The sequence below is a fragment of the Schistocerca americana genome, chromosome 8 (assembly GCF_021461395.2).
Source record: "Schistocerca americana isolate TAMUIC-IGC-003095 chromosome 8, iqSchAmer2.1, whole genome shotgun sequence".
Classification (NCBI taxonomy): Eukaryota; Metazoa; Arthropoda; class Insecta; order Orthoptera; family Acrididae; genus Schistocerca; species Schistocerca americana.
This window is the reverse complement of record NC_060126.1, coordinates 230,853,031-230,863,552: the sequence shown is the minus strand read 5'-3', so window position 1 is coordinate 230,863,552 and position 10,522 is coordinate 230,853,031. Positions and strand designations below refer to the sequence as shown.

General features: G+C 43.6%; 1 non-coding gene across 1 annotated transcript; it reads right to left on the bottom strand.

The window, feature by feature from the left end:
* Positions 1–9,858: 9,858 nt before the first annotated feature.
* Positions 9,859–9,934, bottom strand: Trnas-cga. Its single transcript has one exon. It is a non-coding gene; the product is annotated as a tRNA-Ser (tRNA).
* Between the last annotated feature and the right edge of the window lie 588 nt (positions 9,935–10,522).

Genomic DNA, 10,522 nt, shown 5'->3' with positions numbered 1-10,522 from the left:
TTGGCCCTGTGTGCCTCGGTCGTATGCAGTCCTGATTGTGGCGCTCACCTGCACGGCGCCAAACACGCATACGACCATCATTGGCACCAAGGCAGAAGCAACTCTCATCGCTGAAGACGACACGTCTCCATTCGTCCCTCCATTCACGCCTGTCGCGACACCACTGGAGGCGGGCTGCACGATGTTGGGGCGTGGGCGGAAGACGGCCTAACGGTGTGCGGGACCGTAGCCCAGCTTCATGGAGACGGTTGCGAATGGTCCTCGCCGATACCCCAGGAGCAACAGTGTCCCTAATTTGCTGGGAAGTGGCGGTGCGGTCCCCTACGGCACTGCGTAGGATCCTACGGTCTTGGCGTGCATCCGTGCGTCGCTGCGGTCCGGTCCCAGGTCGACGGGCACGTGCACCTTCCGCCGACCACTGGCGACAACATCGATGTAATGTGGAGACCTCACGCCCCACGTGTTGAGCAATTCGGCGGTACGTCCACCCGGCCTCCCGCATGCCCACTATACGCCCTCGCTCAAAGTCCGTCAACTGCACATACGGTTCACGTCCACGCTGTCGCGGCATGCTACCAGTGTTAAAGACTGCGATGGAGCTCCGTATGCCACGGCAAACTGGCTGACACTGACGGCGGCGGTGCACAAATGCTGCGCAGCTAGCGCCATTCGACGGCCAACACCGCGGTTCCTGGTGTGTCTGCTGTGCCGTGCGTGTGATCATTGCTTGTACAGCCCTCTCGCAGTGTCCGGAGCAAGTATGGTGGGTCTGACACACCGGTGTCAATGTGTTCTTTTTTCCATTTCCAGGAGTGTATATTGTGAATAGCAACGGTCCGACGACACTCTCCTGCGGCACACCTGAAATCACTGTTACTTCGGAAGACTTCACTCTATTGAGAATGACATGCTGCGTTCTGTTATACAGGAACTCTTTAATCCAATCACACAGTTGGTCTGATAGTCCATATTCTCTTGCTTTGTTCATTAAGCGACTGTGGAGAACTGTATCAAACGCCTTGCTGAAGTCAAGAAACACGGCACTTACGTGGGAACCCGTGTCTATGGCCCTCTAAGTCTCTTGGACGAATAGCGCGAGCTGGGTTTCACACGATCGTCTTTTTCGGAACCCATGCTGATTCCTGCAGAGTAGATTTCTAGTCTCCAGAAAAGTCATTATACTCGAACATTATACGTGATCCAAAATTCTACAACTGATCGACGTTAGGGATATAGGTCTATAGTTCTGCACATCTGTTCGACGTCCCTTCTTGAAAACAGGGATGACCTTTGGCCTTTTCCAATCTTTTAGAACGCTACGCTCTTCTAGAGACTTTCTTCCATTGTTCTTTAGTCCAGGTTTTATGGTTTCGACAGCATGTTTTCCTGTTACGGGCAAGTGCATCACTGAAGAGTGGTTTTGGAATTTCAGCTCCCCCTCAGATTCCCTGCTTAGTGTGTAGCTCCCTCGATGCGAGTGCGACATTCAGCTCTGCAGTGACTTTTGCAGATGATGTGCTCCAGTCACGGCCCTGTTCAATGACCGACTGTCACCATCACTCATCACACACTTTCGTCTGCATTGTGACTTAGCGGATGATATTTTTCCGTTTACCCTGTAAGCGATATAAGCCTTCGATACGGTGCCTCTTGAAACAACAAACGCATGGGCTACCTTGGTTACGGAGCACCTACCTTAAGAGCGCCAACAAATCGCCAACGTTCGAATTCACTTAGCTCAGACACAATACTGTCGCAACTACAAAGAACGCTGTTCTGACCACGACTGACCCTCGCAATATATTAACGTCATTGTACAGGTGCCGTTCTTGCTCAAATACAGAAGCGCAACATGCTGGCTTGGTTATCATATGTATTTCTGCTCAAGATCGCTTTTCACACCGTATTTCAGCATTTTTGTCCAACGCTTATATGTTGAAAACTTGTAAATGTTTTTAAACAACAGCATAATTGCTATTGGAAGCTGACTGCAGACTATTTTAACTTCGTTTAACTGAAAATAACTACACTGGAGCGCCAAAGAAACTGTATAGGCATGTGTGTTCAAATACAGATATATGAAAACATGCAGAATACGGCGCTATGGTCAGCAACCCCTATATAACAAGTGTCTGGCACAGTTGTTACATCCGTTACTGCAGCTACAATGGCACGTTATCAAAATTTAAGTGAGTTTGAACGTGGTGTTATAGGCGGCGACCGAGCGATGGGACACAGAAACTCCGAAGTCTCGAGTGGGGACTTTTCCGTACATTTCACGAGTGTACAGTGAATATCAGGAATCCAGTAAAGCATCAAATCTCCGACAACGCTGCGGACGGAAAAAGATCCTGCAAGAACGGGACCAACGACGACTGAAGAGAATCGGTCAGCGTGACAGAAGGGCAACCCTTCCGCAAATTGCTGCAGATTTCAATGCTTGGCGATCAACAAGTGTCAGCGTGCGAACCACTCAACGAAACATTATCGACATGGGCTTGGCCTAGTTAAATTGCCAGGCCGAAGCTGGTTCAGTCAGCCTGATATCTTGGCTTTAGGTTGCTACTGAAGGATTGTCAGATCAAGTTAAAACTATATGTCTGTAATGAGTTCACACGGTCCCAAGGAGTTATTAAGGGTACCGTAAATAAAGAATTTTAAGTTAGTAAAATCTCAAAGGGTCGTGAACGGTTCACTTCTCGGTATCAACTCGAACACAACTACAGTATATTTGCTGTGCGGAGTATAGTATTGTGATCGACATAATTTCCGTTTAGTTCCGGTGCAAAGTAGGTGTTACACACAGGACCATTTCTAGTGAAAGTGGTTACAGTCTCTTGGTGTATGAAGGATTATGGATTTATCTTGAGAGTGTGTAATGTACTCAAGAGTAAATTTTGTTGATATAGCAGGAACTAAGTTCGTATAAATGGGTAGTTAGACCTGTTAGCGAGCTACTTTGCACTTAACCTGACATTATGTAGTTAATGGGACTCAGTTTGTCATTTACGAAGTTTTAAGTAATCGTTGAACGGGAAAGCGTACAGCAATTTAGTCACTTACTGTTCAGCTGACTCAAGTTTTCATCTAATTCTGTATCAAATATTGGGAATTAGCCGTCAACGTCTGAAGTGGTGGAGATTTGCTTGGTTGTTAAATTGTGTGGGATCAATTGGCGGTGGCGCTAATTAATTTTCTGTAGGAAAGGCTAAATTAGGACATAATTACACCAGAACATGTAAAGCTTTAACCACAAAGGAAAATAATAAAATTTGTTATTTTACGAAGACCAAAGCTCAAAGAAACAGAGCAAAGAAGAAGGTAAAGTAGTTCACGGATTTAGATACATTTCAAATTAGATTTCTTTTGTTACATAGGTTCTAAGACACACTCAGACTATAAGGAAACTTTACCCCACAAAGACAGAAAAATTTTTAATGAAAGAAAAAAAATTTAGGGACAAAAATAGTAAAATCAAAATAAATAAGAAATATAAATGTTATGATTTATCAACGATATCCCTGAAGTTGACTGTTCTCTTGTTCACAGCACCTCTGACAAGCGATTACGTAGACGGTTCAAATGGCTCGCCGGCACGGTAGCTCAGCGTGTTTGGTCAGAGGGTAACGTGCCCTGTGTAATAAAAAGACTGAGTTAACAGATCAACAACGAACTTAAATGGATGTCTTACGACGTTCGCCCCGCAATTTGCATACGTGATCCTTACGCGGTACCAGGAAGTGACATCTGCTTTAGGTACATACATAAAAGGCGTAAAGGAGATAGGTTAATTTCAATACATAATGTTGTAATTATACTAACATAGCAAAACTATTCATTCAGCGTGTGGGACACACACGTTATTGATAAACCCACCCGTTCCTGAAGACATCAGAGCCGCCTGAAGACTGAACAATCAGTTTGCTGAAATATAGCGCCATTTGGACGACTCCAACCGGAAGAATACCCGAGAACATTTCAAAATCATCATACTCGGGGAAAACCTAAAATCATACGCAAAAAAAAACAGTGCATAGAAGCCAATACCGCTGAGGTCGTTAACCCGAGAATTTTCATCCTTGTAGTTTTCATTCTGCTAAACTAAGAAACTACCTAATGTCTGACGTGATCTACGACAGGACAAAAGTAAACACCTGTATTGTCCAGTTAGAAACATACAAGTTGCTCACAGTTTGACAAATGTAATCGCACTGATCTAGGTGGCAACAAGAGTGCTTAATTTGTTCACCAAAAGCGTTTTGTAAATCTGGGACTCACTGCACAGTTAAATGGAGAATACAAATCACGAGAAATACACTAACGTAACAAAACTCGTGGGACAGCCATACGCACAAATACAGATGGCGGTAGTATGACATACACAAGATAGGGGCAGCGCATTGGCGAAGATGTCACTTGGACCCAGGTGACACTTGCTGACAGGCTTCCGATGTGATTATGGCCGCAAGGTGGGAATTAACTGATTCTGAACGCGGAATGGTAGCTGGAGCTAGATGCACTGCAGCGTCAAGGATAACCGCAGCCATGGTCTCCGAGCTGATAATCCATGCTGCTGCAAACGTCGTCGAACTGTTAGTTCAAATGGTTGTTGTCTTGCAAACTTCGTCATCTGCTGACTCAGGGATCGAGACGTGGCTGCACGATCCGTTACAGCCATGCGGATAAAATGCCTGTCATCTCGACTGCTAGTGATACGAGGCCGTTGGGATCCAGAACGGCGTTCCGTATTACCCTCCGGAACCCACCGATTCCATATTCTGCTAACACTCATTGGATCTCGACCAACGCGAGCAGCAATGTCGCGATACGATAAACCGCAATCGCGATAGGCTACAATTCGACCTTTATCAAAGTCGGAAACGTGAGGGGACGCATTTCTCCTCCTTACACGAGGCATCACAACAACGTTTCACCAGGCAACGCCGGTCAACTGCTGTTTGTGTATGAGAAGTCGGTTGGAAACTTTCGTCACGTCAGCACGTTGTAGGTGTCGCCACCGGCGCCAACCTTGTGTGAATGCTCTGAAAAGCTAATCACTTGCATATCACAGCATCTTCTTCCTGTCGGTTAAATTTCGCGTCTGTAGCACGTCATCTTCGTGGTGTAGCAATTTTAATGGCCAGTAGTGTAAGTCTCAATGTTACCGACATTCTACGCATTTATAACCCTGCACATGAAATTTTCGTTCCATCATGAAACTCAAATATCATGATAAATCATTAGGTAGTCAATAACATTATATGTAAGCGTGATAATTTAGCATCACATTACTTTGTAAACTACGCATTCTTCGATTTAAGAGGCTGAGCATCAAGCGTAGTCCAACAATAAAGCTGTTCTCTATCAGAAGACCGGTTTGAGCATTACAGTGCTTTAATAGCCGTGGTCCTGGTGAAGGTGGTATGATACTGTCCTCCTTCGAGCTGTGAATTTAATTATCCGCCAGTTACAGGGGGACCTACGGTTTAATTTGAGATACTAACCACGGTGAAACTTTACATCATAAGTGAAAGAAGAGATCAATAACAGAATAAATCCTAAGACCGATTGGGGATTTAATATGTTGTATTTGGATTGTTATTTTACAACTTACCACCTGAACTGGCTTAGTAGGTCGATTCGAAGATTTGAGGAGGACACCAATCAATTAAGGAACTATGGCGCTCAAACCATCCTTTGGGATTTGCGAATCTGCTGGTTTAGTGCAAGGCTCGATCGTGTTGCGAGGCAGTGCTCTCTGTCTGCAATGACAGAGTACCTCTTCCCCTCCCTTCCACTATCCCCTATACCTTCAACTGCTGTTTTTTGTTTACAACTTAATTTGCAACGAAACATTGTTGAACAACGTCATTATTTACCATCAAAAATGTGCTTTACTTCAAAGATACCTCATTAATTCTTGGGACTAGTTTCGATTAAAATATAATCTTTAGCCGACGTGTACATGGAGATGTATAGGTTTACATTATCTGGAAGACTGTACAAACAAATCTTCCATGTCAAACATGTTCACTGAAGTTATAATTGCAAACGATTATTCGGGAGGTTCCTTAGAGCAGAAAAACGCAACAAAAACATGATGTGTTCATACAACCATTTGATGTCGTTCATATTATGTTTTCGTCATAATGTCTGCAACTGCAAATGACATCACAACAACAGATCTTTAGACGTGTACTGGAATTGCACACAGGCGTAACAATATTAACCGCTGGTTCATTAGATGATGTCAGTTGATACCAAAAGTCTAGTGAAAATCATTCTGCGATATCAAAGTCACTCGAGTAATTGAGTGTAATATGAAATCCAACCAGAGATACCTATATGTTGTATTTCTGAAAGATTTTGTGAAGATGTGCCGTGATACTAGTATCATCGTATGTACCGTGATACTGGCATCACCGTATTAGTCTTCAGAATTATAAGTAACAATTAAGGGTCACCAATCAGAGAAAATCAGCTGAAGAAAATTGTTTAAGAAATCCAAACGTGCTAAACATTTGATACTTGACATTTGACTCAAGAATTGTAAAATTTACGACATGTGTGGAGTTTCTAGATAAAATATCCTTAATTTATGGCAACCCACAAAACAGCCAAGGTAGATTTGCGAATCTCTGCAACTACATCTACGTGATTACAATAAAGTGCCTGGCAGAGGATTCAATGAACGACCTTCAAGCTGTCTGTCTACCGTTCCACTCTCTAATGGCGCACGGGAAAAACGAGCACTTAAACTTTTCTGTGCGAGCCCTGATTTCTCTCATTTTATCGTGATGATCATTTCTCCTAATGTAGGTGGGTGCAAACAGAATGTTTTCACAATCGGAGGAGAAAACTGGTGTTTGAGATTTCATGAGAAGATCACGCTGCAACGAAAAACGCCTTTGTTTTAATTACTGCCACTCCAATTTATGTATCATGTCTCTGGCACTATCTCCCCTATTTCGCGATAGTGCAATACGAGCTGCTCGTCTTCGAACTTTTTCGATGTTATCCGTCAGTCCCACCTGATGCGTATCCCACACCGCACATCAGTACTCCAGAATGGGGCGGACAAGTGTGGTGTAAGCAGTCTCTCTAGTAGGCCTGTGGCACATTTTAAGTGTTCTGCCAACGAATCGCAGTCTTTGGTTTGCTCTACCCATAACATTATCTATGTGATTGTTCCAATTTAGGTTATTTGTAATCGTAATCCCTATGTATTTAGTTCAGGTTTATGTGACCTATCGCGTAATCGAAATTTGGCGGGTTTTTTAATACTCATGTCAATAACTTCACACTTTCACTACCGTTTTTCGCATCGTACAGATATCTTATCTAAATCATTCTGCAATTCGTTTTGGTCATCTTAAGATTTTACAAGACGGTATATGACACCATCATCTGCAAGCCATCTAAGAGAGCTACTCAGATTGTCTCCTATGTCGTTAATATAGATCAGGAGCAATAGAGGGAGTATAACACTTCCTTGGGGAACGCCGAATATTACCTTTGTTTTACTCGATGATTTTCCTTCTATTACTACGAACTGTGACCTTTCTGACAGGAAATCACGAATCCGGTCTGACAGGAAATCACGAATAACCCGAAGAAATTTGAATACTTGATGTAGTAAAAGTGCCCGTTACCGTGCAAACTCTACCATCTAGTGAGCAAGATGTATAAGACATGCGAAATACCCTCAGACTTCAAGAAGAATATAATAATTCCAATCCCAAAGAAAGCAGGTGTTGACAGATGTGAAAATTACCGAACTATCAGTTTAATAAGCCACGGCTGCAAAATACTAACGCGAATTCTGTATAGACGAATGGAAAAACTGATAGAAGCCAACCTCGGGGAAGATCAGTTTGGATTCCGTAGAAATGTTGGAACACGTTAGGCAATACTGACTCTACGACTTATCTTAGAAAATAGATTAAGGAAAGGCAAAGCTACGTTTCTAGCATTTGTAGACTTGGAGAAAGCTTTTGACAATGTTGACTGGAATACTCTCTTTCGAATGCTGAAGGTGGCAGGGGTGAAATACAGAAAGCGAAAGGCTACTTACAATTTGTACAGAAACCAGATGGCAGTAATAAGAGTCCAGGGGCATCAAAGGGAAGCAGTGGTAGGGAAGGGAGTGAGACAGGGTTGTAGCCTAACCCCGATGTTATTCAATCTGTATATTGAGGAAGCAATAAAGGAAACAAAAGAAAAAATCGGAGTAGGAATTAAAATCCATGGAGAAGAAATAAAAACTTTGAGGTTCGCCGGTGACATTGTAATTCTGACAGAGACAGCAAAGGACCTGGAAGAGCAGCTGAACGGAATGGACAGTGTCTTGAAAGGAGGATATAAGATGAACATCCACAAAAGCAAAACGAGGATAATGGAATGTAGTTGAATTAAATTGGGCGATGCTGCGGGAATTAGATTAGGAAAAGAGACGCTTAAAGTAGTAAATGAGTTTTGCTATTTGGGGAGCAAAATAACTGATGATGGTCGAAGTAGAGAGGATGTAAAATGTAGACTGGCAATGGCAAGGAAAGCGTTTCTGAAGAAGAGAAATTTGTTAACATCGAGTATAGATTTAAGTGTTAGGAAGTCGTTTCTGAAAGTATTTGTATGGAGTGTATCGTGGACGATAAATAGTTTAGACAAGAAGAGAATAGAAGCTTTCGAAATGTGGTGCTACAGAAGAATGCTGAAGATTAGATAGGTAGATCACATAACTAATCAGGAGGTATTGAATACAATTGGGAAGAAGAGGATTTTGTGGCACAACTTGACAAGAAGAAGGGACCAGTTGTTAGGACATGTTCTGAGGCATCAAGGGATCACCATTTTAGTAATGAAGGGCAGCGTGGAGGGTAAAAGTCGTAGAGGGAGACCAAGAGATGGATACACTAAGCAGAGTCAGAAGGATGTAGGTTGCAGTAGGTACTAGGAGATGAAGAAGCTTGCACAGGATAGAGTAGCATGGAGAGCTGCATCAAACCAGTCTCTGCACTGAAGACCACAACGCAACAACGAAACCGTGCATGCCACAATGATCCACAGGAAGAAATACGGAAGGTTAGGGCTAAAACTCCAGTCGATGACGAGATCATTAGAAGCAGTCCACAGACTCATATTTGGATAGGATGTGAAAGGAAATCAGCCTTACGCTTCTTAGGGAAATTTCGGAAATTTTAACTTGATACTTGGACGGGGATTTGAACTGCCGTCCTTCTGAATACGAGTCGACCGGCTTACTATTGAGCCACCTCGCTTGGCAACGTCAAAGGAAAGGATAAATCAAGTGAATGACACATTTTACGTGGAGTGAGGAGTATAGCGGCGTCGGAATGTAGAACGTGTTCTATGCAGTTCAATCGACAGCAGTGCTAACGTTTGACAATCATACGGCAGGTAGCTGGGGCTGGCATTTGGCTAAATGTAGTGCGCAGGCTAGCAGGGCGCCGGCAGCTACAAAGCGCTGCGGGGGTGTGTTTTAATGCGCGCGCCCGCTGTTAGGAGGAGACTGCGGGCGCCGGCTCGCACCGCGGGGCAATTTCACTCCCTGACGCCTTGAACCCGCCCCGCTGCCGTGGCTGTCGCCCCTACAGGCGCCGCTGTGAGCTCCAACACTTTTAGGCTACCTGGTAACACCAGCTAGGACAATCACTGTCACCAAATCTGTTTCTTTTTATATTCATCTTAGAAAAACACATCGTTTTTTTTTCCGTCTCACACGTTTCGTGAGTTAGGATCTATCTCACCGTAGCAATTTATTTATTACGGAAAATATATTGCACAGTTTTAGATAGGTTTGAACATTATTATTTTAAACTTCCTGGCTAATTAAAACTGTGTGCGGGCCGAGACTCGAACTCGGGACTTTTGCCTTTCGCGGGCAAGTGCTCTACCAACTGAGCTACCCAAGCACGACTAACGCCCCCTCCTCACAGCTTTACTTCTGCCAGTACCTCGTCTCCTGCCTTCCAAACTTTACAGAAGCCATGTCTCCGCAATATCCTTCTTTCAGGAGTGCTAGTTCTTCAAGGTTCGCAGAAGAGCTTCTGTTAAGTTTGGAAGGTAGGAGACGAGGTACTGGCAGAAGTAAAACTGTGAGGATGTGGCGTGAGTCGTGCTTGGGTAGCTGAGTTGGCAGAGCACTTGCCGCGAAAGGCAAAGGTCCCGAGTTCGAGTCTCGGCCCGGCACAGAGTTTTAATCTGCCAGGAAGTTTCATATCAGCGCACACTCCGCTGCAGAGTGAAAATCGCATTCTTGATTATTAATTTACTTATTTTCAAAGTAAATGCTTGTCCTTTTTGTAATTGTTGAACAACTTCAAGCGTGTAACGGATATTCTAACATACTTGGGGAGGGGGGGGGGGGGGGGAAGGAGGGACATATACAGAATCCAGAATCAGCCAGAAAAATGTATACACACTTCAAGAAACGAAAAGTATTACTGAAGTGTTTATTTTACATTTAATAATTTATCACACATGTTGTACAACCTTTAGTTTA